The sequence below is a fragment of the Denticeps clupeoides genome, chromosome 1, assembly GCF_900700375.1.
Source record: "Denticeps clupeoides chromosome 1, fDenClu1.1, whole genome shotgun sequence".
In the NCBI taxonomy this organism is placed as follows: Eukaryota; Metazoa; Chordata; class Actinopteri; order Clupeiformes; family Denticipitidae; genus Denticeps; species Denticeps clupeoides.
Window position 1 is genome coordinate 15,115,515 of NC_041707.1, and position 22,205 is coordinate 15,137,719.

General features: G+C 42.4%; 30 non-coding genes across 30 annotated transcripts; all 30 read left to right on the forward strand.

Annotated features, from left to right (window-relative positions):
* The first annotated feature begins 186 nt into the window (after window positions 1–186).
* Window positions 187–258, forward strand: trnap-agg (transfer RNA proline (anticodon AGG)). The gene has a single exon. It is a non-coding gene; the product is annotated as a tRNA-Pro (tRNA).
* A 118-nt stretch (window positions 259–376) lies between these two features.
* Window positions 377–458, forward strand: trnas-gcu (transfer RNA serine (anticodon GCU)). The gene has a single exon. It is a non-coding gene; the product is annotated as a tRNA-Ser (tRNA).
* A 608-nt stretch (window positions 459–1,066) lies between these two features.
* trnap-agg (transfer RNA proline (anticodon AGG)) lies at window positions 1,067–1,138 on the forward strand. The gene has a single exon. It is a non-coding gene; the product is annotated as a tRNA-Pro (tRNA).
* Window positions 1,139–1,256: 118 nt separating this feature from the next.
* trnas-gcu (transfer RNA serine (anticodon GCU)) lies at window positions 1,257–1,338 on the forward strand. The gene has a single exon. It is a non-coding gene; the product is annotated as a tRNA-Ser (tRNA).
* Window positions 1,339–1,946: 608 nt separating this feature from the next.
* Window positions 1,947–2,018, forward strand: trnap-agg (transfer RNA proline (anticodon AGG)). Its single transcript has one exon. It is a non-coding gene; the product is annotated as a tRNA-Pro (tRNA).
* A 118-nt stretch (window positions 2,019–2,136) lies between these two features.
* On the forward strand, window positions 2,137–2,218 carry trnas-gcu (transfer RNA serine (anticodon GCU)). Its single transcript has one exon. It is a non-coding gene; the product is annotated as a tRNA-Ser (tRNA).
* A 607-nt stretch (window positions 2,219–2,825) lies between these two features.
* On the forward strand, window positions 2,826–2,897 carry trnap-agg (transfer RNA proline (anticodon AGG)). The gene has a single exon. It is a non-coding gene; the product is annotated as a tRNA-Pro (tRNA).
* A 118-nt stretch (window positions 2,898–3,015) lies between these two features.
* On the forward strand, window positions 3,016–3,097 carry trnas-gcu (transfer RNA serine (anticodon GCU)). Its single transcript has one exon. It is a non-coding gene; the product is annotated as a tRNA-Ser (tRNA).
* Window positions 3,098–4,101: 1,004 nt separating this feature from the next.
* Window positions 4,102–4,173, forward strand: trnap-agg (transfer RNA proline (anticodon AGG)). The gene has a single exon. It is a non-coding gene; the product is annotated as a tRNA-Pro (tRNA).
* A 118-nt stretch (window positions 4,174–4,291) lies between these two features.
* Window positions 4,292–4,373, forward strand: trnas-gcu (transfer RNA serine (anticodon GCU)). The gene has a single exon. It is a non-coding gene; the product is annotated as a tRNA-Ser (tRNA).
* A 608-nt stretch (window positions 4,374–4,981) lies between these two features.
* trnap-agg (transfer RNA proline (anticodon AGG)) lies at window positions 4,982–5,053 on the forward strand. Its single transcript has one exon. It is a non-coding gene; the product is annotated as a tRNA-Pro (tRNA).
* Window positions 5,054–5,171: 118 nt separating this feature from the next.
* trnas-gcu (transfer RNA serine (anticodon GCU)) lies at window positions 5,172–5,253 on the forward strand. The gene has a single exon. It is a non-coding gene; the product is annotated as a tRNA-Ser (tRNA).
* Window positions 5,254–5,860: 607 nt separating this feature from the next.
* Window positions 5,861–5,932, forward strand: trnap-agg (transfer RNA proline (anticodon AGG)). The gene has a single exon. It is a non-coding gene; the product is annotated as a tRNA-Pro (tRNA).
* A 118-nt stretch (window positions 5,933–6,050) lies between these two features.
* On the forward strand, window positions 6,051–6,132 carry trnas-gcu (transfer RNA serine (anticodon GCU)). Its single transcript has one exon. It is a non-coding gene; the product is annotated as a tRNA-Ser (tRNA).
* A 607-nt stretch (window positions 6,133–6,739) lies between these two features.
* trnap-agg (transfer RNA proline (anticodon AGG)) lies at window positions 6,740–6,811 on the forward strand. Its single transcript has one exon. It is a non-coding gene; the product is annotated as a tRNA-Pro (tRNA).
* Window positions 6,812–6,929: 118 nt separating this feature from the next.
* On the forward strand, window positions 6,930–7,011 carry trnas-gcu (transfer RNA serine (anticodon GCU)). The gene has a single exon. It is a non-coding gene; the product is annotated as a tRNA-Ser (tRNA).
* Window positions 7,012–7,618: 607 nt separating this feature from the next.
* Window positions 7,619–7,690, forward strand: trnap-agg (transfer RNA proline (anticodon AGG)). Its single transcript has one exon. It is a non-coding gene; the product is annotated as a tRNA-Pro (tRNA).
* A 118-nt stretch (window positions 7,691–7,808) lies between these two features.
* Window positions 7,809–7,890, forward strand: trnas-gcu (transfer RNA serine (anticodon GCU)). Its single transcript has one exon. It is a non-coding gene; the product is annotated as a tRNA-Ser (tRNA).
* A 607-nt stretch (window positions 7,891–8,497) lies between these two features.
* On the forward strand, window positions 8,498–8,569 carry trnap-agg (transfer RNA proline (anticodon AGG)). Its single transcript has one exon. It is a non-coding gene; the product is annotated as a tRNA-Pro (tRNA).
* A 118-nt stretch (window positions 8,570–8,687) lies between these two features.
* trnas-gcu (transfer RNA serine (anticodon GCU)) lies at window positions 8,688–8,769 on the forward strand. The gene has a single exon. It is a non-coding gene; the product is annotated as a tRNA-Ser (tRNA).
* Window positions 8,770–9,376: 607 nt separating this feature from the next.
* On the forward strand, window positions 9,377–9,448 carry trnap-agg (transfer RNA proline (anticodon AGG)). Its single transcript has one exon. It is a non-coding gene; the product is annotated as a tRNA-Pro (tRNA).
* Window positions 9,449–9,566: 118 nt separating this feature from the next.
* Window positions 9,567–9,648, forward strand: trnas-gcu (transfer RNA serine (anticodon GCU)). Its single transcript has one exon. It is a non-coding gene; the product is annotated as a tRNA-Ser (tRNA).
* A 607-nt stretch (window positions 9,649–10,255) lies between these two features.
* Window positions 10,256–10,327, forward strand: trnap-agg (transfer RNA proline (anticodon AGG)). Its single transcript has one exon. It is a non-coding gene; the product is annotated as a tRNA-Pro (tRNA).
* A 118-nt stretch (window positions 10,328–10,445) lies between these two features.
* Window positions 10,446–10,527, forward strand: trnas-gcu (transfer RNA serine (anticodon GCU)). The gene has a single exon. It is a non-coding gene; the product is annotated as a tRNA-Ser (tRNA).
* Window positions 10,528–11,135: 608 nt separating this feature from the next.
* trnap-agg (transfer RNA proline (anticodon AGG)) lies at window positions 11,136–11,207 on the forward strand. Its single transcript has one exon. It is a non-coding gene; the product is annotated as a tRNA-Pro (tRNA).
* A 118-nt stretch (window positions 11,208–11,325) lies between these two features.
* On the forward strand, window positions 11,326–11,407 carry trnas-gcu (transfer RNA serine (anticodon GCU)). The gene has a single exon. It is a non-coding gene; the product is annotated as a tRNA-Ser (tRNA).
* A 607-nt stretch (window positions 11,408–12,014) lies between these two features.
* trnap-agg (transfer RNA proline (anticodon AGG)) lies at window positions 12,015–12,086 on the forward strand. Its single transcript has one exon. It is a non-coding gene; the product is annotated as a tRNA-Pro (tRNA).
* Window positions 12,087–12,204: 118 nt separating this feature from the next.
* On the forward strand, window positions 12,205–12,286 carry trnas-gcu (transfer RNA serine (anticodon GCU)). Its single transcript has one exon. It is a non-coding gene; the product is annotated as a tRNA-Ser (tRNA).
* Window positions 12,287–12,895: 609 nt separating this feature from the next.
* trnap-agg (transfer RNA proline (anticodon AGG)) lies at window positions 12,896–12,967 on the forward strand. The gene has a single exon. It is a non-coding gene; the product is annotated as a tRNA-Pro (tRNA).
* A 118-nt stretch (window positions 12,968–13,085) lies between these two features.
* Window positions 13,086–13,167, forward strand: trnas-gcu (transfer RNA serine (anticodon GCU)). The gene has a single exon. It is a non-coding gene; the product is annotated as a tRNA-Ser (tRNA).
* Window positions 13,168–22,205: the final 9,038 nt, after the last annotated feature.

Below are 22,205 nucleotides of genomic sequence, written 5' to 3' on the forward strand. Positions count from 1 at the left end.
TTGAGACCTTGCAGCAAGAGCAGCAATCCTTGTTTTCTTTTCCAAACTTTGTTCTACCGTCTGAACTGGGTTAATTCTGCAACACGGCCTATTCGGACGCACAGACGTCGTCTGCTAATGCTCTGCTTATTAGGCACTGTGCTTTTTTATGTCATTTAGCCTTAAAACAAAGTTGTGCACAGTCTTGGCTCGTTGGTCTAGGGGTATGATTCTCGCTTAGGGTGCGAGAGGTCCCGGGTTCAAATCCCGGACGAGCCCCTTACGAAAAGGGCACCGTTGTGCTTTTACTGTGCTTGAGGTTAGACTTGACCGTTTTATTTTCAACACTACAGAGTGTGCTAAACCAGTTGATCCTGAACAAACTTTCCTTAAACGTGACGAGGTGGCCGAGTGGTTAAGGCGATGGACTGCTAATCCATTGTGCTCTGCACGCGTGGGTTCGAATCCCATCCTCGTCGTGTGTCTATTGAACGCAGATAATAGACTGTGTACTTTGTTTTTGGACCTTGCACCAATATTTCTAAACTGTGATGAGTGGGTTTGAATTCCATTTTGCAAATGTGTGTCTTTTGTATTTGGAGAACTGATGACTTTGTTTGTAAAAAATGCTTTCAGGTTCAATATTCCGTTCTCATCAAATTCCAATACAATGATTTTAGACCAGGTTTTCTTCTTTTGAATTTAAATAGGCTTGGCTTTAACATTGAAAACTTGCAAGAAGCGCAGCAAATTCTAATTTACTTTTTTAAACTATTTGAAAAGCTGATGACTTAGGTTGTGAAAAAGGCTTTCAGGTGCAATATTCTGTCATTATCAAACTCTAATAAAACAAGTTGAGAGCGGCTTTCCTCTAATGAGTTTAAGTGGGCTTGGCTTTAACATTGAGACCTTGCAGCAAGAGCAGCAATCCTTGTTTTCCTTTCCAAACTTTGTTCTACCGTCTGAACTGGGTTAATTCTGCAACACGGCCTATTCGGACGCACAGACGTCGTCTGCTAATGCTCTGCTTATTAGGCACTGTGCTTTTTTATGTCATTTAGCCTTAAAACAAAGTTGTGCACACCTTGGCTCGTTGGTCTAGGGGTTTGATTCTCGCTTAGGGTGCGAGAGGTCCCGGGTTCAAATCCCGGACGAGCCCCTTACGAAAAGGGCACCGTTGTGCTTTTACTGTGCTTGAGGTTAGACTTGACCGTTTTATTTTCAACACTACAGAGTGTGCTAAACCAGTTGATCCTGAACAAACTTTCCTTAAACGTGACGAGGTGGCCGAGTGGTTAAGGCGATGGACTGCTAATCCATTGTGCTCTGCACGCGTGGGTTCGAATCCCATCCTCGTCGTGTGTCTATTGAACGCAGATAATAGACTGTGCACTTTGTTTTTGGACCTTGCACCAATATTTCTAAACTGTGATGAGTGGGTTTGAATTCCATTCTGCGAATGTGTGTCTTTTGTATTTGGAGAACTGATGACTTTGTTTGTAAAAAATGCTTTCAGGTTCAATATTCCGTTCTCATCAAATTCCAATACAATGATTTTAGACCAGGTTTTCTTCTTTTGAATTTAAATGGGCTTGGCTTTAACATTGAAAACTTGCAACAAGCGCAGCAAATTCTAATTTATTTTTTCAAACTATTTGAAAAGCTGATGACTTAGGTTGTGAAAAAGGCTTTCAGGTGCAATATTCTGTCATTATCAAACTCTAATAAAACAAGTTGAGAGCGGCTTTCCTCTAATGAGTTTAAGTGGGCTTGGCTTTAACATTGAGACCTTGCAGCAAGAGCAGCAATCCTTGTTTTCCTTTCCAAACTTTGTTCTACCGTCTGAACTGGGTTAATTCTGCAACACGGCCTATTCGGACGCACAGACGTCGTCTGCTAATGCTCTGCTTATTAGGCACTGTGCTTTTTTATGTCATTTAGCCTTAAAACAAAGTTGTGCACATCTTGGCTCGTTGGTCTAGGGGTATGATTCTCGCTTAGGGTGCGAGAGGTCCCGGGTTCAAATCCCGGACGAGCCCCTTACGAAAAGGGCACCGTTGTGCTTTTACTGTGCTTGAGGTTAGACTTGACCGTTTTATTTTCAACACTACAGAGTGTGCTAAACCAGTTGATCCTGAACAAACTTTCCTTAAACGTGACGAGGTGGCCGAGTGGTTAAGGCGATGGACTGCTAATCCATTGTGCTCTGCACGCGTGGGTTCGAATCCCATCCTCGTCGTGTGTCTATTGAACGCAGATAATAGACTGTGTACTTTGTTTTTGGACCTTGCACCAATATTTCTAAACTGTGATGAGTGGGTTTGAATTCCATTTTGCAAATGTGTGTCTTTTGTATTTGGAGAACTGATGACTTTGTTTGTAAAAAATGCTTTCAGGTTCAATATTCCGTTCTCATCAAATTCCAATACAATGATTTTAGACCAGGTTTTCTTCTTTTGAATTTAAATGGGCTTGGCTTTAACATTGAAAACTTGCAACAAGCGCAGCAAATTCTAATTTACTTTTTAAACTATTTGAAAAGCTGATGACTTAGGTTGTGAAAAAGGCTTTCAGGTGCAATATTCTGTCATTATCAAACTCTAATAAAACAAGTTGAGAGCGGCTTTCCTCTAATGAGTTTAAGGGGGCTTGGCTTTAACATTGAGACCTTGCAGCAAGAGCAGCAATCCTTGTTTTCTTTTCCAAACTTTGTTTTACCGTCTGAACTGGGTTAATTCTGCAACACGGCCTATTCGGACGCACAGACGTCGTCTGCTAATGCTCTGCTTATTAGGCACTGTGCTTTTTTATGTCATTTAGCCTTAAAACAAAGTTGTGCACACCTTGGCTCGTTGGTCTAGGGGTTTGATTCTCGCTTAGGGTGCGAGAGGTCCCGGGTTCAAATCCCGGACGAGCCCCTTACGAAAAGGGCACCGTTGTGCTTTTACTGTGCTTGAGGTTAGACTTGACCGTTTTATTTTCAACACTACAGAGTGTGCTAAACCAGTTGATCCTGAACAAACTTTCCTTAAACGTGACGAGGTGGCCGAGTGGTTAAGGCGATGGACTGCTAATCCATTGTGCTCTGCACGCGTGGGTTCGAATCCCATCCTCGTCGTGTGTCTATTGAACGCAGATAATAGACTGTGTATTTTGTTTTTGGACCTTGCACCAATATTTATAAACTGTGATGAGTGGGTTTGAATTCCATTTTGCAAATGTGTGTCTTTTGTATTTGGAGAACTGATGACTTTGTTTGTAAAAAATGCTTTCAGGTTCAATATTCCGTTCTCATCAAATTCCAATACAATGATTTTAGACCAGGTTTTCTTCTTTTGAATTTAAATGGGCTTGGCTTTAACATTGAAAACTTGCAACAAGCGCAGCAAATTCTAATTTACTTTTTAAACTATTTGAAAAGCTGATGACTTAGGTTGTGAAAAAGGCTTTTAGGTGCAATATTCTGTCATTATCAAACTCTAATAAAACAAGTTGAGAGCGGCTTTCCTCTAATGAGTTTAAGGGGGCTTGGCTTTAACATTGAGACCTTGCAGCAAGAGCAGCAATCCTTGTTTTCTTTTCCAAACTTTGTTTTCTTTTCCAAACATTTTGCAAATGTGTGTCTTTTGTATTTGGAGAACTGATGACTTTGTTTGTAAAAAATGCTTTCAGGTTCAATATTCCGTTCTCATCAAATTCCAATACAATGATTTTAGACCAGGTTTTCTTCTTTTGAATTTAAATAGGCTTGGCTTTAACATTGAAAACTTGCAACAAGCGCAGCAAATTCTAATTTACTTTTCAAACTATTTGAAAAGCTGATGACTTAGGTTGTGAAAAAGGCTTTCAGGTGCAATATTCTGTCATTATCAAACTCTAATAAAACAAGTTGAGAGCGGCTTTCCTCTAATGAGTTTAAGTGGGCTTGGCTTTAACATTGAGACCTTGCAGCAAGAGCAGCAATCCTTGTTTTCCTTTCCAAACTTTGTTCTACCGTCTGAACTGGGTTAATTCTGCAACACGGCCTATTCGGACGCACAGACGTCGTCTGCTAATGCTCTGCTTATTTGGCACTGTGCTTTTTTATGTCATTTAGCCTTAAAACAAAGTTGTGCACACCTTGGCTCGTTGGTCTAGGGGTTTGATTCTCGCTTAGGGTGCGAGAGGTCCCGGGTTCAAATCCCGGACGAGCCCCTTACGAAAAGGGCACCGTTGTGCTTTTACTGTGCTTGAGGTTAGACTTGACCGTTTTATTTTCAACACTACAGAGTGTGCTAAACCAGTTGATCCTGAACAAACTTTCCTTAAACGTGACGAGGTGGCCGAGTGGTTAAGGCGATGGACTGCTAATCCATTGTGCTCTGCACGCGTGGGTTCGAATCCCATCCTCGTCGTGTGTCTATTGAACGCAGATAATAGACTGTGTATTTTGTTTTTGGACCTTGCACCAATATTTATAAACTGTGATGAGTGGGTTTGAATTCCATTTTGCAAATGTGTGTCTTTTGTATTTGGAGAACTGATGACTTTGTTTGTAAAAAATGCTTTCAGGTTCAATATTCCGTTCTCATCAAATTCCAATACAATGATTTTAGACCAGGTTTTCTTCTTTTGAATTTAAATGGGCTTGGCTTTAACATTGAAAACTTGCAACAAGCGCAGCAAATTCTAATTTACTTTTTCAAACTATTTGAAAAGCTGATGACTTAGGTTGTGAAAAAGGCTTTCAGGTGCAATATTCTGTCATTATCAAACTCTAATAAAACAAGTTGAGAGCGGCTTTCCTCTAATGAGTTTAAGGGGGCTTGGCTTTAACATTGAGACCTTGCAGCAAGAGCAGCAATCCTTGTTTTCTTTTCCAAACTTTGTTTTACCGTCTGAACTGGGTTAATTCTGCAACACGGCCTATTCGGACGCACAGACGTCGTCTGCTAATGCTCTGCTTATTAGGCACTGTGCTTTTTTATGTCATTTAGCCTTAAAACAAAGGTGTGCACATCTTGGCTCGTTGGTCTAGGGGTATGATTCTCGCTTAGGGTGCGAGAGGTCCCGGGTTCAAATCCCGGACGAGCCCCTTACGAAAAGGGCACTGTTGTGCTTTTACTGTGCTTGAGGTTAGACTTGACCGTTTTATTTTCAACACTACAGAGTGTGCTAAACCAGTTGATCCTGAACAAACTTTCCTTAAACGTGACGAGGTGGCCGAGTGGTTAAGGCGATGGACTGCTAATCCATTGTGCTCTGCACGCGTGGGTTCGAATCCCATCCTCGTCGTGTGTCTATTGAACGCAGATAATAGACTGTGTACTTTGTTTTTGGACCTTGCACCAATATTTCTAAACTGTGATGAGTGGGTTTGAATTCCATTTTGCAAATGTGTGTCTTTTGTATTTGGAGAACTGATGACTTTGTTTGTAAAAAATGCTTTCAGGTTCAATATTCCGTTCTCATCAAATTCCAATACAATGATTTTAGACCAGGTTTTCTTCTTTTGAATTTAAATGGGCTTGGCTTTAACATTGAAAACTTGCAACAAGCGCAGCAAATTCTAATTTATTTTTCAAACTATTTTAAAAGCTGATGACTTAGGTTGTGAAAAAGGCTTTCAGGTGCAATATTCTGTCATTATCAAACTCTAATAAAACAAGTTGAGAGCGGCTTTCCTCTAATGAGTTTAAGTGGGCTTGGCTTTAACATTGAGACCTTGCAGCAAGAGCAGCAATCCTTGTTTTCCTTTCCAAACTTTGTTCTACCGTCTGAACTGGGTTAATTCTGCAACACGGCCTATTCGGACGCACAGACGTCGTCTGCTAATGCTCTGCTTATTAGGCACTGTGCTTTTTTATGTCATTTAGCCTTAAAACAAAGTTGTGCACACCTTGGCTCGTTGGTCTAGGGGTATGATTCTCGCTTAGGGTGCGAGAGGTCCCGGGTTCAAATCCCGGACGAGCCCCTTACGAAAAGGGCACCGTTGTGCTTTTACTGTGCTTGAGGTTAGACTTGACCGTTTTATTTTCAACACTACAGAGTGTGCTAAACCAGTTGATCCTGAACAAACTTTCCTTAAACGTGACGAGGTGGCCGAGTGGTTAAGGCGATGGACTGCTAATCCATTGTGCTCTGCACGCGTGGGTTCGAATCCCATCCTCGTCGTGTGTCTATTGAACGCAGATAATAGACTGTGTATTTTGTTTTTGGACCTTGCACCAATATTTATAAACTGTGATGAGTGGGTTTGAATTCCATTTTGCAAATGTGTGTCTTTTGTATTTGGAGAACTGATGACTTTGTTTGTAAAAAATGCTTTCAGGTTCAATATTCCGTTCTCATCAAATTCCAATACAATGATTTTAGACCAGGTTTTCTTCTTTTGAATTTAAATGGGCTTGGCTTTAACATTGAAAACTTGCAACAAGCGCAGCAAATTCTAATTTATTTTTCAAACTATTTTAAAAGCTGATGACTTAGGTTGTGAAAAAGGCTTTCAGGTGCAATATTCTGTCATTATCAAACTCTAATAAAACAAGTTGAGAGCGGCTTTCCTCTAATGAGTTTAAGTGGGCTTGGCTTTAACATTGAGACCTTGCAGCAAGAGCAGCAATCCTTGTTTTCTTTTCCAAACTTTTTTTTACCGTCTGAACTGGGTTAATTCTGCAACACGGCCTATTCGGACGCACAGACGTCGTCTGCTAATGCTCTGCTTATTAGGCACTGTGCTTTTTTATGTCATTTAGCCTTAAAACAAAGTTGTGCACACCTTGGCTCGTTGGTCTAGGGGTTTGATTCTCGCTTAGGGTGCGAGAGGTCCCGGGTTCAAATCCCGGACGAGCCCCTTACGAAAAGGGCACCGTTGTGCTTTTACTGTGCTTGAGGTTAGACTTGACCGTTTTATTTTCAACACTACAGAGTGTGCTAAACCAGTTGATCCTGAACAAACTTTCCTTAAACGTGACGAGGTGGCCGAGTGGTTAAGGCGATGGACTGCTAATCCATTGTGCTCTGCACGCGTGGGTTCGAATCCCATCCTCGTCGTGTGTCTATTGAACGCAGATAATAGACTGTGTATTTTGTTTTTGGACCTTGCACCAATATTTATAAACTGTGATGAGTGGGTTTGAATTCCATTTTGCAAATGTGTGTCTTTTGTATTTGGAGAACTGATGACTTTGTTTGTAAAAAATGCTTTCAGGTTCAATATTCCGTTCTCATCAAATTCCAATACAATGATTTTAGACCAGGTTTTCTTCTTTTGAATTTAAATGGGCTTGGCTTTAACATTGAAAACTTGCAACAAGCGCAGCAAATTCTAATTTATTTTTCAAACTATTTGAAAAGCTGATGACTTAGGTTGTGAAAAAGGCTTTCAGGTGCAATATTCTGTCATTATCAAACTCTAATAAAACAAGTTGAGAGCGGCTTTCCTCTAATGAGTTTAAGTGGGCTTGGCTTTAACATTGAGACCTTGCAGCAAGAGCAGCAATCCTTGTTTTCCTTTCCAAACTTTGTTCTACCGTCTGAACTGGGTTAATTCTGCAACACGGCCTATTCGGACGCACAGACGTCGTCTGCTAATGCTCTGCTTATTAGACACTGTGCTTTTTTATGTCATTTAGCCTTAAAACAAAGTTGTGCACACCTTGGCTCGTTGGTCTAGGGGTTTGATTCTCGCTTAGGGTGCGAGAGGTCCCGGGTTCAAATCCCGGACGAGCCCCTTACGAAAAGGGCACCGTTGTGCTTTTACTGTGCTTGAGGTTAGACTTGACCGTTTTATTTTCAACACTACAGAGTGTGCTAAACCAGTTGATCCTGAACAAACTTTCCTTAAATGTGACGAGGTGGCCGAGTGGTTAAGGCGATGGACTGCTAATCCATTGTGCTCTGCACGCGTGGGTTCGAATCCCATCCTCGTCGTGTGTCTATTGAACGCAGATAATAGACTGTGCACTTTGTTTTTGGACCTTGCACCAATATTTCTAAACTGTGATGAGTGGGTTTGAATTCCATTCTGCGAATGTGTGTCTTTTGTATTTGGAGAACTGATGACTTTGTTTGTAAAAAATGCTTTCAGGTTCAATATTCCGTTCTCATCAAATTCCAATACAATGATTTTAGACCAGGTTTTCTTCTTTTGAATTTAAATGGGCTTGGCTTTAACATTGAAAACTTGCAACAAGCGCAGCAAATTCTAATTTATTTTTCAAACTATTTGAAAAGCTGATGACTTAGGTTGTGAAAAAGGCTTTCAGGTGCAATATTCTGTCATTATTAAACTCTAATAAAACAAGTTGAGAGCGGCTTTCCTCTAATGAGTTTAAGTGGGCTTGGCTTTAACATTGAGACCTTGCAGCAAGAGCAGCAATCCTTGTTTTCCTTTCCAAACTTTGTTCTACCGTCTGAACTGGGTTAATTCTGCAACACGGCCTATTCGGACGCACAGACGTCGTCTGCTAATGCTCTGCTTATTAGGCACTGTGCTTTTTTATGTCATTTAGCCTTAAAACAAAGTTGTGCACACCTTGGCTCGTTGGTCTAGGGGTATGATTCTCGCTTAGGGTGCGAGAGGTCCCGGGTTCAAATCCCGGACGAGCCCCTTACGAAAAGGGCACCGTTGTGCTTTTACTGTGCTTGAGGTTAGACTTGACCGTTTTATTTTCAACACTACAGAGTGTGCTAAACCAGTTGATCCTGAACAAACTCTTCTTAAATGTGACGAGGTGGCCGAGTGGTTAAGGCGATGGACTGCTAATCCATTGTGCTCTGCACGCGTGGGTTCGAATCCCATCCTCGTCGTGTGTCTATTGAACGCAGATAATAGACTGTGCACTTTGTTTTTGGACCTTGCACCAATATTTCTAAACTGTGATGAGTGGGTTTGAATTCCATTCTGCGAATGTGTGTCTTTTGTATTTGGAGAACTGATGACTTTGTTTGTAAAAAATGCTTTCAGGTTCAATATTCCGTTCTCATCAAATTCCAATACAATGATTTTAGACCAGGTTTTCTTCTTTTGAATTTAAATGGGCTTGGCTTTAACATTGAAAACTTGCAACAAGCGCAGCAAATTCTAATTTATTTTTCAAACTATTTGAAAAGCTGATGACTTAGGTTGTGAAAAAGGCTTTCAGGTGCAATATTCTGTCATTATCAAACTCTAATAAAACAAGTTGAGAGCGGCTTTCCTCTAATGAGTTTAAGTGGGCTTGGCTTTAACATTGAGACCTTGCAGCAAGAGCAGCAATCCTTGTTTTCTTTTCCAAACTTTGTTCTACCGTCTGAACTGGGTTAATTCTGCAACACGGCCTATTCGGACGCACAGACGTCGTCTGCTAATGCTCTGCTTATTAGGCACTGTGCTTTTTTATGTCATTTAGCCTTAAAACAAAGTTGTGCACACCTTGGCTCGTTGGTCTAGGGGTATGATTCTCGCTTAGGGTGCGAGAGGTCCCGGGTTCAAATCCCGGACGAGCCCCTTACGAAAAGGGCACCGTTGTGCTTTTACTGTGCTTGAGGTTAGACTTGACCGTTTTATTTTCAACACTACAGAGTGTGCTAAACCAGTTGATCCTGAACAAACTTTCCTTAAACGTGACGAGGTGGCCGAGTGGTTAAGGCGATGGACTGCTAATCCATTGTGCTCTGCACGCGTGGGTTCGAATCCCATCCTCGTCGTGTGTCTATTGAACGCAGATAATAGACTGTGTACTTTGTTTTTGGACCTTGCACCAATATTTCTAAACTGTGATGAGTGGGTTTGAATTCCATTTTGCAAATGTGTGTCTTTTGTATTTGGAGAACTGATGACTTTGTTTGTAAAAAATGCTTTCAGGTTCAATATTCCGTTCTCATCAAATTCCAATACAATGATTTTAGACCAGGTTTTCTTCTTTTGAATTTAAATGGGCTTGGCTTTAACATTGAAAACTTGCAACAAGCGCAGCAAATTCTAATTTATTTTTCAAACTATTTGAAAAGCTGATGACTTAGGTTGTGAAAAAGGCTTTCAGGTGCAATATTCTGTCATTATCAAACTCTAATAAAACAAGTTGAGAGCGGCTTTCCTCTAATGAGTTTAAGGGGGCTTGGCTTTAACATGGAGACCTTGCAGCAAGAGCAGCAATCCTTGTTTTCCTTTCCAAACTTTGTTCTACCGTCTGAACTGGGTTAATTCTGCAACACGGCCTATTCGGACGCACAGACGTCGTCTGCTAATGCTCTGCTTATTAGGCACTGTGCTTTTTTATGTCATTTAGCCTTAAAACAAAGGTTTGCACATTTTGGCTCGTTGGTCTAGGGCTATGATTCTCGCTTAGGGTGCGAGAGGTCCCGGGTTCAAATCCCGGACGAGCCCCTTACGAAAAGGGCACCGTTGTGCTTTTACTGTGCTTGAGGTTAGACTTGACCGTTTTATTTTCAACACTACAGAGTGTGCTAAACCAGTTGATCCTGAACAAACTTTCCTTAAACGTGACGAGGTGGCCGAGTGGTTAAGGCGATGGACTGCTAATCCATTGTGCTCTGCACGCGTGGGTTCGAATCCCATCCTCGTCGTGTGTCTATTGAACGCAGATAATAGACTGTGTACTTTGTTTTTGGACCTTGCACCAATATTTCTAAACTGTGATGAGTGGGTTTGAATTCCATTTTGCAAATGTGTGTCTTTTGTATTTGGAGAACTGATGACTTTGTTTGTAAAAAATGCTTTCAGGTTCAATATTCCGTTCTCATCAAATTCCAATACAATGATTTTAGACCAGGTTTTCTTCTTTTGAATTTAAATGGGCTTGGCTTTAACATTGAAAACTTGCAACAAGCGCAGCAAATTCTAATTTATTTTTCAAACTATTTGAAAAGCTGATGACTTAGGTTGTGAAAAAGGCTTTCAGGTGCAATATTCTGTCATTATCAAACTCTAATAAAACAAGTTGAGAGCGGCTTTCCTCTAATGAGTTTAAGTGGGCTTGGCTTTAACATTGAGACCTTGCAGCAAGAGCAGCAATCCTTGTTTTCCTTTCCAAACTTTGTTCTACCGTCTGAACTGGGTTAATTCTGCAACACGGCCTATTCGGACGCACAGACGTCGTCTGCTAATGCTCTGCTTATTAGGCACTGTGCTTTTTTATGTCATTTAGCCTTAAAACAAAGTTGTGCACAGTCTTGGCTCGTTGGTCTAGGGGTATGATTCTCGCTTAGGGTGCGAGAGGTCCCGAGTTCAAATCCCAGACGAGCCCCTTACGAAAAGGGCACCGTTGTGCTTTTACTGTGCTTGAGGTTAGACTTGACCGTTTTATTTTCAACACTACAGAGTGTGCTAAACCAGTTGATCCTGAACAAACTTTCCTTAAACGTGACGAGGTGGCCGAGTGGTTAAGGCGATGGACTGCTAATCCATTGTGCTCTGCACGCGTGGGTTCGAATCCCATCCTCGTCGTGTGTCTATTGAACGCAGATAATAGACTGTGTACTTTGTTTTTGGACCTTGCACCAATATTTCTAAACTGTGATGAGTGGGTTTGAATTCCATTCTGCGAATGTGTGTCTTTTGTATTTGGAGAACTGATGACTTTGTTTGTAAAAAATGCTTTCAGGTTCAATATTCCGTTCTCATCAAATTCCAATACAATGATTTTAGACCAGGTTTTCTTCTTTTGAATTTAAATGGGCTTGGCTTTAACATTGAAAACTTGCAACAAGCGCAGCAAATTCTAATTTATTTTTCAAACTATTTGAAAAGCTGATGACTTAGGTTGTGAAAAAGGCTTTCAGGTGCAATATTCTGTCATTATCAAACTCTAATAAAACAAGTTGAGAGCGGCTTTCCTCTAATGAGTTTAAGTGGGCTTGGCTTTAACATTGAGACCTTGCAGCAAGAGCAGCAATCCTTGTTTTCCTTTCCAAACTTTGTTCTACCGTCTGAACTGGGTTAATTCTGCAACACGGCCTATTCGGACGCACAGACGTCGTCTGCTAATGCTCTGCTTATTAGGCACTGTGCTTTTTTATGTCATTTAGCCTTAAAACAAAGTTGTGCACACCTTGGCTCGTTGGTCTAGGGGTATGATTCTCGCTTAGGGTGCGAGAGGTCCCGGGTTCAAATCCCGGACGAGCCCCTTACGAAAAGGGCACCGTTGTGCTTTTACTGTGCTTGAGGTTAGACTTGACCGTTTTATTTTCAACACTACAGAGTGTGCTAAACCAGTTGATCCTGAACAAACTTTCCTTAAACGTGACGAGGTGGCCGAGTGGTTAAGGCGATGGACTGCTAATCCATTGTGCTCTGCACGCGTGGGTTCGAATCCCATCCTCGTCGTGTGTCTATTGAACGCAGATAATAGACTGTGTACTTTGTTTTTGGACCTTGCACCAATATTTCTAAACTGTGATGAGTGGGTTTGAATTCCATTTTGCAAATGTGTGTCTTTTGTATTTGGAGAACTGATGACTTTGTTTGTAAAAAATGCTTTCAGGTTCAATATTCCGTTCTCATCAAATTCCAATACAATGATTTTAGACCAGGTTTTCTTCTTTTGAATTTAAATGGGCTTGGCTTTAATATTGAAAACTTGCAACAAGCGCAGCAAATTCTAATTTACTTTTTCAAACTATTTGAAAAGCTGATGACTTAGGTTGTGAAAAAGGCTTTCAGGTGCAATATTCTGTCATTATCAAACTCTAATAAAACAAGTTGAGAGCGGCTTTCCTCTAATGAGTTTAAGTGGGCTTGGCTTTAACATTGAGACCTTGCAGCAAGAGCAGCAATCCTTGTTTTCCTTTCCAAACTTTGTTCTACCGTCTGAACTGGGTTAATTCTGCAACACGGCCTATTCGGACGCACAGACGTCGTCTGCTAATGCTCTGCTTATTAGGCACTGTGCTTTTTTATGTCATTTAGCCTTAAAACAAAGTTGTGCACACTCTTGGCTCGTTGGTCTAGGGGTATGATTCTCGCTTAGGGTGCGAGAGGTCCCGGGTTCAAATCCCGGACGAGCCCCTTACGAAAAGGGCACCGTTGTGCTTTTACTGTGCTTGAGGTTAGACTTGACCGTTTTATTTTCAACACTACAGAGTGTGCTAAACCAGTTGATCCTGAACAAACTTTCCTTAAACGTGACGAGGTGGCCGAGTGGTTAAGGCGATGGACTGCTAATCCATTGTGCTCTGCACGCGTGGGTTCGAATCCCATCCTCGTCGTGTGTCTATTGAACGCAGATAATAGACTGTGCACTTTGTTTTTGGACCTTGCACCAATATTTCTAAACTGTGATGAGTGGGTTTAAATTCCATTCTGCAAATGTGTGTCTTTTGTATTTGGAGAACTGATGACTTTGTTTGTAAAAAATGCTTTCAGGTTCAATATTCTGTTCTCATCAAATTCCAATTCAATGATTTTAGACCAGGTTTTCTTCTGTTGAATTTAAATGGGCTTGGCTTTAACATTGAAAACTTGCAACAAGCACAGCAAATTCTAATTTACTTTTCAAACTATTTGAAAAACTGATGACTTAGGTTGTGAAAAAGGCTTTCAGGTGCAATATTCTGTCATTATCAAAATCTAATAAAACAAGTTGAGAGCGGCTTTCCTCTAATGATTTTAAGTGGGCTTGGCTTTAACATTGAGACCTTGCAGCAAGAGCAGCAATCCTTGTTTTCATTTCCAAACTTTTTCTCAGTGTCTGAACTGGGTTAGTTCTGCTACACTACTTCTTCGGACTTCTTAAAACAAAGTTTTTTGCTCATTGGCTCTCTTCAATACCCGGTAAAGTCCCTACGAAGAGTGGAGTCCAATGCTTTTATTTTCTTTTATATTGTTTTTCTTCTTTTCTTAACCTAACCATCCTGCTTTTAACACTACAAAATGGACCAGTTGGTGCTGAACAAACCTTTCTAAATTGTGACTAGGTGGCTAGAGTCATCTGCCATCTCTCAGCTAAATGAATCCAACTGTTTCCTAACAATGCACAACCTAACAAGTCCTAACAAGTCCTAACCCAAATCCTAAGAAGTCCAAAGAAGTCCTAACCAAATGCTAACGATTCCTAACATTTCCGAAAGGGATTTTAACACAAATCCGAAAAGTTTGAACGGTAGGGACTTAACAGCCAATCACTTATGGCCTGACTTCGGCCAGTCAGTGTTCACGTTTTTACGCACATTTGTCTGATGGTATGAAGCCCGGGAGCAAGAAATGAAAGGCTGAGATACAGAAAATCAATACTTGTCCATTGACTCAACCAAGTCAGAGAATATGACATCTTTGGGGAAAAAAAATCAAATGCATATGTGGCTATCATAAGGTGATTATATTTAATTTTGACATATAAAACCTCACTTTTCATTTTCACAGCAAGGTTAGCAGGCAAGCTCGTCAGGAAGTCAGCATTCAGTTCAAGAAAGCTCAGAAAGCAGTTCCAGTGCAGGGAGGATGCAAATAGACTCCACCACTCAGAGCAGCTAAAGCAGAGAAGATAACTTGTGCCCTTTGCTCTTTGGAAGTTGATGTTCTCTGAACATTTATCTAACGTTCATGCAGAGGAATCTTGTAAGCAGTGTGGTAAATTTGTTTTGGGTGTAGCTGGGCTGGTTCAGCATTACGAGGAAGGTCAGTGTTCTACATCTCTGCCATCTACATCATCACAACATCTACCACATTCTGCACCTCTGCCAGCCTAATCAGCATCAAAACATCCACAACATTCTGCACCTCTTTCAGCAGCAGCATCAAAACATCCACCCTACACATCACGGCTGCATCTAGAAATTCTATCCATATAGGTTATTAACAGAACCGGTGAAAAAAGGGCAGCCCTGGCAGAGTCCAACCCTTACTGGGAACAGGTCCGACTTACTGCCGTCTATGCGGACCAAGCTCACGCTCCACCCCATACTACAGGAGCACCCCCGATAGGATGCCCCTGGGGACACGGTCATAAGCCTTCTCCAAATCCACAAAACATGTGGATTGGTTGGGCAAACTCCTATGACCCCTCCATTACCCCAGCAAGGGTAAAGAGCTGGTCCACAGGTCCACGGCCAGGACAAAAAACACATTGCTCCTCCTCAATTTGAGATTCAACTATCGACTAGACCCACCTCTCTAACTGAGGCCCAATTTAGGTGGCTGGCCAGCTCTAGGTAGAGTCTTGGTGGTTTTGAACTTCTTCCAGTTAGGGATGATATGGGCCACTGTGCTCATTGGGACCTTCAAATCAGCAGAAATTTTTCTGTAACCTTCTCCAGATTTGTGCCTCAAGATAACCCAGTCTCGGAGGTCTACAGATAATTTCTTTGACTTCATGATCGGTTTGTGCTCCGACGTGAACTGGCAACTGTGGGACCTTATATTGTCTGGCATGTGCCTTTCCAAATCATGTAAAGTGTTTTTTTCCACAGGTGGACTCCAACTAAGATCAGGGGACACAGGAGGCACCTGAGCTCAATTCTGAGTTTCATGGTAAAGGCTGTGAATAGCTTTCTCAGTTTTTTATTTTTAGTGTTATATGGAGCAGGGTGCTTTATTAATTTCTTATATCAGTAGTCAGTGTGCTCATTTATCAGTAAAAACAGCCAATATAGTTAATGAAGCAGCCCCGTAATCCGAAGGTTGCCGGTTCAAATCCTGATCTGCCAAGGTGCCACTGAGGAAAGCACTGTCCCCACACACCGCTCCCCAGGCACCCGTCATGGTCTGCCCACTGCTTACTAAGGGTGATGGGTTAAAAGCAGAGGGCACGTTTTGTTGTGTTCACCATGTGCTATGATGTGCTGTGTAGAATCACTTCCCTTTCACGTTTGCTATAGAAAGAACAAAAAACACTGTTTGTAAATTTTAAATTAATTATTGTTTTTACTTTTACTCAAGTAGATTTTTAGATGGGTATTTTTACTTTTACTTGAGTAGAATTAGTAAAGTAAAGATACTTTTACTTAATTACCTTTTTTCAGTACTCTTTCCACCTCTGGCACCAACTGTCTGCAATGTTTGTAAATGTTTATTCCACTAATACCAGTTTTCCTGGTTTTCCTTTTCATTGTCTTTGATAACAAAGGGTGGTAGTAGCCTAGTGGGTAACATGCTTGCCTTTGAACCAGAAGACCTGCATTCAAATCCCACTTACTACCATTGTGTCCCTGAGCAAGACACTTAACCCTAAGTTGCTCCAGGGGGGACTGTCCCTGTAACTACTGATTGTAAGTCTCTCTGGATAAGGGCGTCTGATAAATGCTCCAAATTTAAATGTAAATAACAAGAACATTTATTTCTTACAAAGCCCAAAATCACATATAGTTTGTCTTAATGGGCTTTGACAGGCTCTACAGTTGACACCTTCACACTTTGACCCTGTCTGCACACAATAAAAAATTCCAAGAAAAAGTGAGCATGCAATAGGTGTCAGTGCAATGATTTGTCCAAGAGAGAATACATGCACACACCAACGGGTGCAGTGGTAGGAAAGTCCAAAGTGCAGTATAGAGTAGTGCTGCACAATTAATCAATTAAACAATTAATGGTAGTCGTAATCACGATGTCAGTCTGTGCGATTACATGAACGCGAAAAGCTGCGATTTACATGATTAGTACATGGATTGAATCGGCAACATATCACTCATTCTCTCAAAGTTTGCGAGCTGACTGAAATCTCACTTCAGTCGAATGTGATGTGTTTGGTCACATGATTTTCGATTCGGTTCAATGGAGACCTCAGATTCGTGACTCGCATAGACATATGGGTAGACGCCGCATGACGAGCTGCATCGTATGTCAACGTCGCCGCCATATTGCGATAGGCTCTGCTGTGGAGTGAAGCATATACATGTCTATTGAGAGAAGTGCCTAAAAACGCCTCACTCTTGTGTTGCTTGGAGCTGTACAAACTGCTGTACATTCCAAACCAGATCCCGGGGATTACATTTCATAGATAAGGCTGGACAATTGTTTTGAATATATTTGGCCATTATAAAATCCCATTTTATAAGTCTTAACCTTAGCTAATCTAGGCTAAGCTAGCAAAGCTTTGCATTCCTGTGTTCAAGTCAGCCTCCAAACAACATTTTGGTTAAATGTAAGAACTATAACACAGGATTTTATAATGGCCAAATATAATCAAAACAGTTGTGTAGCCTTACCAGGGTTTGTCGTTCAACAGTAATGTATAATGGCCTTAATATATGTCAAAGATTAGCAGCATCAATGATTTTGATGCATTGTTTTTTTTGTGTAAGATTAAAGTTAAATATCTTAGCCGGTAGTTATATATGGTGATTGTTGCTATAATTATTATGTTTTTTTATCCCACTAAATAAATTAAAAACACAAGATAAATTTGACAAGAAAACCTTTATTTTATAAAGATGAATATTGAACAATATGAAAGAGACAGAGATAGCATTTGTGTTAGAGTGTGAGTCCAGCAGGAAAACCATGGCGAATGAATGGCACTTTAAGTGTTGTACCAAGGGTGCATCGCTCATAGAATTCATGCCAGAAACAACTGAGAAAATCTCTCAGCAGCCCAGATCCAGTACCTGCTTCTTCTGTGTTGTCTGGAAGTATACGCTTCACATTCAGGGATATTTTTCATAATCTGTGCAGCAGGAAACATGTCATGAAATGTGTCAGTGTGATGTATGGTGATTGTCATTTCATCCTCTAGATGTAGAGAGATGGGAATTAGAAAACCCTTATAGATCAATGTGTCCTCTGCATCCTCTTCAGTGTTGTATATGAAAGTGAAGTGATTGTCACATGTGATACACATCAGCACAGCACACAGTGCACACATTGTCAGCTTTTCTGTCTCATACATACTTCAAATGGACTGACAGTTGTCAGCTGTTAGAAGTCAAGTCAAGTCAAGTCAACTTTATTGTCAATTCTGCCACATGTACAGGACATGCAGAGAATTGAAATTACGTTACTCTCTGACCCATAAAAATAACATTAAATACAAAAACAGTAACAGTAACGAATACAGAGTATAAATACAATTTAAAAAGAAAGGCACAATATACAATTTTAAAAACACCATATACAAATAAGGGCACATGGTGGAGAGTGCAACATCAGGAGAGTGCAAAAACCAATAGTGCAACAGAGTTTTAAGTTTAAAGTGACGAAGTGAAAGTGAGGTAGATGGCAGACCAGAGCTGCACAGAGTGACTGGTGCATGGTCAGTTTGTGTGATTTAGAGTTCAGAAAGTTTGTGGAGCAGAAGAGGGGAGTGAGGGGAGTGGGGGCAGAGCCGGGAGGGAGTTGAGTTTCCTGACCGCCTGATGGGTGAAGCTGTCCTTCAGTCTGCTGGTCCTGGCCTGGAGACTCCGCAGTCTCCTCCCTGATGGCAGCAGGCTGAAGAAGGTTTGCATTGGGTGGGTGGGATCAGCTGCTATGCCGAGGGCTTTCTTGGTGAGGCGTGTACTGTAGATGTCTTGGAGGGAGGGGAGAGGGACACCGATGATTCTCTCAGCTGCTCTTACTGTGCGTTGGAGAGTTTTTTGGCAGGACGCACTGCAGGCTCCAAACCACACAGTGATGCAGCTAGACAGGATGCTCTCGATGGTTCCTCGGTAGAATGTGTGCATGATGGGGGCTGGTGCTCTTGCTCTTCTAAGTTTGCGGAGGAAGTAAAGACGCTGCTGTGCTTTCTTGGCCAATGCAGTGGTGTTTTTTGTCCAGGAGAGATCCTCGGTAATGTGCACACCCAGGAACTTGGTGCTGCTCACTCTCTCCACAGATGCACCGTTGATGGTCAGAGGAGCATGCTGAGTGTTTCCTCTCCTGAAGTCAACAACAATCTCTTTCGTCTTCTCCACACCACTTGGCCAGGCGGCTCACCTCGCTTCTGTAGTTAGACTCATCCCTGTTATTGATGAGTCCCACCACAGTCGTGTCATCCGCAAACTTGATGAAGAGGTTGGAGCAGTGTGACGGAGTGCAGTCGTGGGTCAGCAGAGTGAAGAGAAGGGGGCTCAGCACACATCCCTGAGGAGCCCCCGTGTTAAGGACGATGGTGCTGGATGTGCTACTGCCAACCCGTACTGCTTGTGGTCTTCCTGTGAGGAAGTCCAACAGCCAGTTACACAGTGAGTTGTTGAGCCCCAGCTGGATCAGTTTTTGTGTGAGCTGTTGTGGGATTATTGTGTTAAATGCTGAACTGAAGTCTATGAACAGCATTCGAACATATGAGTCTTTTTTGTCCAGATGTGTGAGTGCTGAGTGGAGTGCAGTTGAGATGGCATCATCGGTTGAGCGGTTGGGCCGATATGCAAACTGGAAGGGGTCCAGTGAGGGGGGGAGGGCAGACTTGATGTGCTTCATGACTAGCCGTTCAAAGCACTTCATGAGGATGGGGGTAAGTGCAATTGGACGGTAGTCATTAAAGCAGGAAGGAGATGACTTTTTTGGCACCGGAATGATTGTTGTGTCTTTGAAGCAGGTGGGGACGACAGCCTGGGAGAGTGAGATGTTAAAGATGTCTGTGAAGACATCAGTGAGTTCCACTGCACAGTCCCTCAGTACACGACCAGGAATGTTGTCAGGGCCCGGAGCTTTGCGAGCGTTGATCCCGCTGAGGGATCTCCTCACACTGTCCGGGGACAGAGTCAACACCTGGTCACCAGGAGGGGGTGTGGTCTTCTGTGCTGTGGTGCTGTTTTTCCCTTCAAAGCGAGCGAAAAAGGTGTTCAGCTCGTTCAGCAGGGAGATGGTGCTATCACAGGTCTGTGGAGGGGGCTTGTAATCCGTGATGGTTTGTATGCCCCGCCACAGGCTCCGTGTGTCTCTGCTGTCTTTGAAGCGACTAGATATTTCTCTGGAGTACTGTCTCTTTGCCTCTCTGATGCCACGGGAAAGGTTGGTCCTGGCTGTCTTCAGGCTCGCCTCGTCTCCAACTCTGAAGGCAGCGTTCCGAGCTTTCAGCAGTCTGTAGACCTCCCCTGTCATCCATGGCTTTTGGTTGGCACGGACAGTGATGGTTTTGGTGACTGTTACATCCTCAGTGCATTTGTTAATGTAGGCTGTAACAGTCTCTGTGTACTCCTGGAGGTCAATGGTGTTGTTGTAAGTGGCAGCCTGTTTGAACATATTCCAGTCTGTGGTGTTAAAGCAGTCCTGTAACACCTCTGAAGACCCTTCTGGCCACACTTTTATCTGCTTACGAACCGGTTTGTTGACTTTTACCAGCGGTCTGTAAGAGGGCATTAGCATGACAGAGATGTGATCAGAGGCGCCGAGGTGGGGGAGGGGAAAAGCTTTGTAGGCTCCTCTCTGGGTGGTGTAAACAAGGTCCAGTGTGTTATTTCCCCGTGTTGGAAAGTCAATGTGTTGCTGTATTTTTGGAAACACGCTCTTTAAGTCTGCATGATTGAAATCCCCCGCCACAATGAGAAAAGCATCAGGGTGGGCTGTTTGCTGCTCACTGATGTGCTGGTATAGTTCATGTAGTGCCTCGCTCCTGTTGTTGTTGGAGGTGGGAGGGATGTACACCGCACACAGCAGTACAGCTGTATATTCCCTCGGTAGGTAGAACGGTCGGCACTTAATAACCATAACTTCCAGCACTGGTGAGCAGTATTTACAGACTACAACAGCATCGCGGCACCAAGCGTCACTGGTATAAACACAAAGTCCGCCACCGCGGGTCTTACCCCCCGTGACAACGACCCTGTCGGCACGATAGCATGTCAGCTGGTCGAGCTGAATGGCGCGGTCCGGGACACTGTCGCTGAGCCATGTTTCCGTGAACACAAAAACACAACAGTCCTTTACGTTCCTTTGGGATGAACGTAGTAGTCGGATGTAGAAGGTTCTGTTTGAAGTCACAAACCCGAAACATAAAATCACATTCCTTTTGGAGTCCTTTTGGAGATACACCATCAGGGAAGAAGAGTTTCTTTCCTTCCAGAAGAATCTCTTTAAATTCAACTTCATTGGCCACTTGAATTATTCCACTGCCAACACCCTGCTTTATTCTCACCTGCTTGGTTACTTTTCCATCATTAAGAATCCATCCTACCTCAACATTTCGTGATGGTTTTTGCTTCTTTGTCTGACGCGTTCTTGTTGTTAGAGATGAGACATTCTCCTTGGAGATTTCCTGTATGACTTTCATTTTCTCACAAAGTCTTTCTAAAAGTCCTTGTTTTCTTTATGAGACAGGATTTTTACTTTTGCAGAAATTTACAAGGGGAATTCTGTCTCCATAGAAAGGGATGTAATTTGCCAGAGTTGCATCATCCATCAGTGCGATGACATCATGTCAATCTTTAGAGAGGAGGAAAGACAACTCAATTGTTTTCTTAAAGATCGAATTGCATAAACAATGCCAGTAACATAGGTGTGGGCCTGGTCCAGCCGACATCTCTCTGTCTCTGTCTCTCCCCCTTTCTCACCCTAGCCCTCCGGACCACAACACAGCTACATGCAGAACATTCGCTAATATGACTTCACAATATGTAATAATGAACCGAAGATCTGTGGTGCACATTCTGAAACAACGCTTGTCTCATGAGCCCATAACACAGTACAGGTGCTCTTTACTACAGTTCAAACTGAAGTAAAATGTGACAAATTCTGCTACACTTTTGCTAATAGCTAACCGATGCCAGTAGCCTTTCAAATTAATACACAACTTACTCTTTCCATTAATCCAAATGCATCTCCCAGAACCCCTCGAGCTTCCTTCTTCTCCTCTTGCACATCTGAACACTACACCATCTTATGGATGTCCCTGGTTTACAGGCACCCGTACTTGTGAGATTAAAGTCATAATTGTGAGAAAAAAGTCATAATTGTGAGAAAACATAAAGGAAGAATTGTGAGATTAAAATCAGTTACCTCCAAAAGCAGGACCCCTCTTTGCCACAATCTCAGCCAATACAATGCGCAGCAGTCCTCTCCTCAGGCCATTCACTGCGATTATGCAGACCCCTCAGGTCCTGAATCACCAGTAACTGGTTGCTAACATCCAGGAACACCACACGGCGGTAGTCACAACAGCCGGCTCCCGGACTGGCCGGTTCTAGACACTCACTAAAAAAATTCAGTTCCTATTCCCAATTTCAACCCACAGATCCCACTTCTGACACCAAAATGTGTGGCCACATGAATAGTGATACATGTACACACAACAAGTTATTTTGTGGGTTATTATGTCTGTGTGTGGGTTTGTTGGAGTTGATTGGTGGCATCCGCTTATTAGCCGGGACCAGAAACTGAGAGGCTTATGATCTCTGCA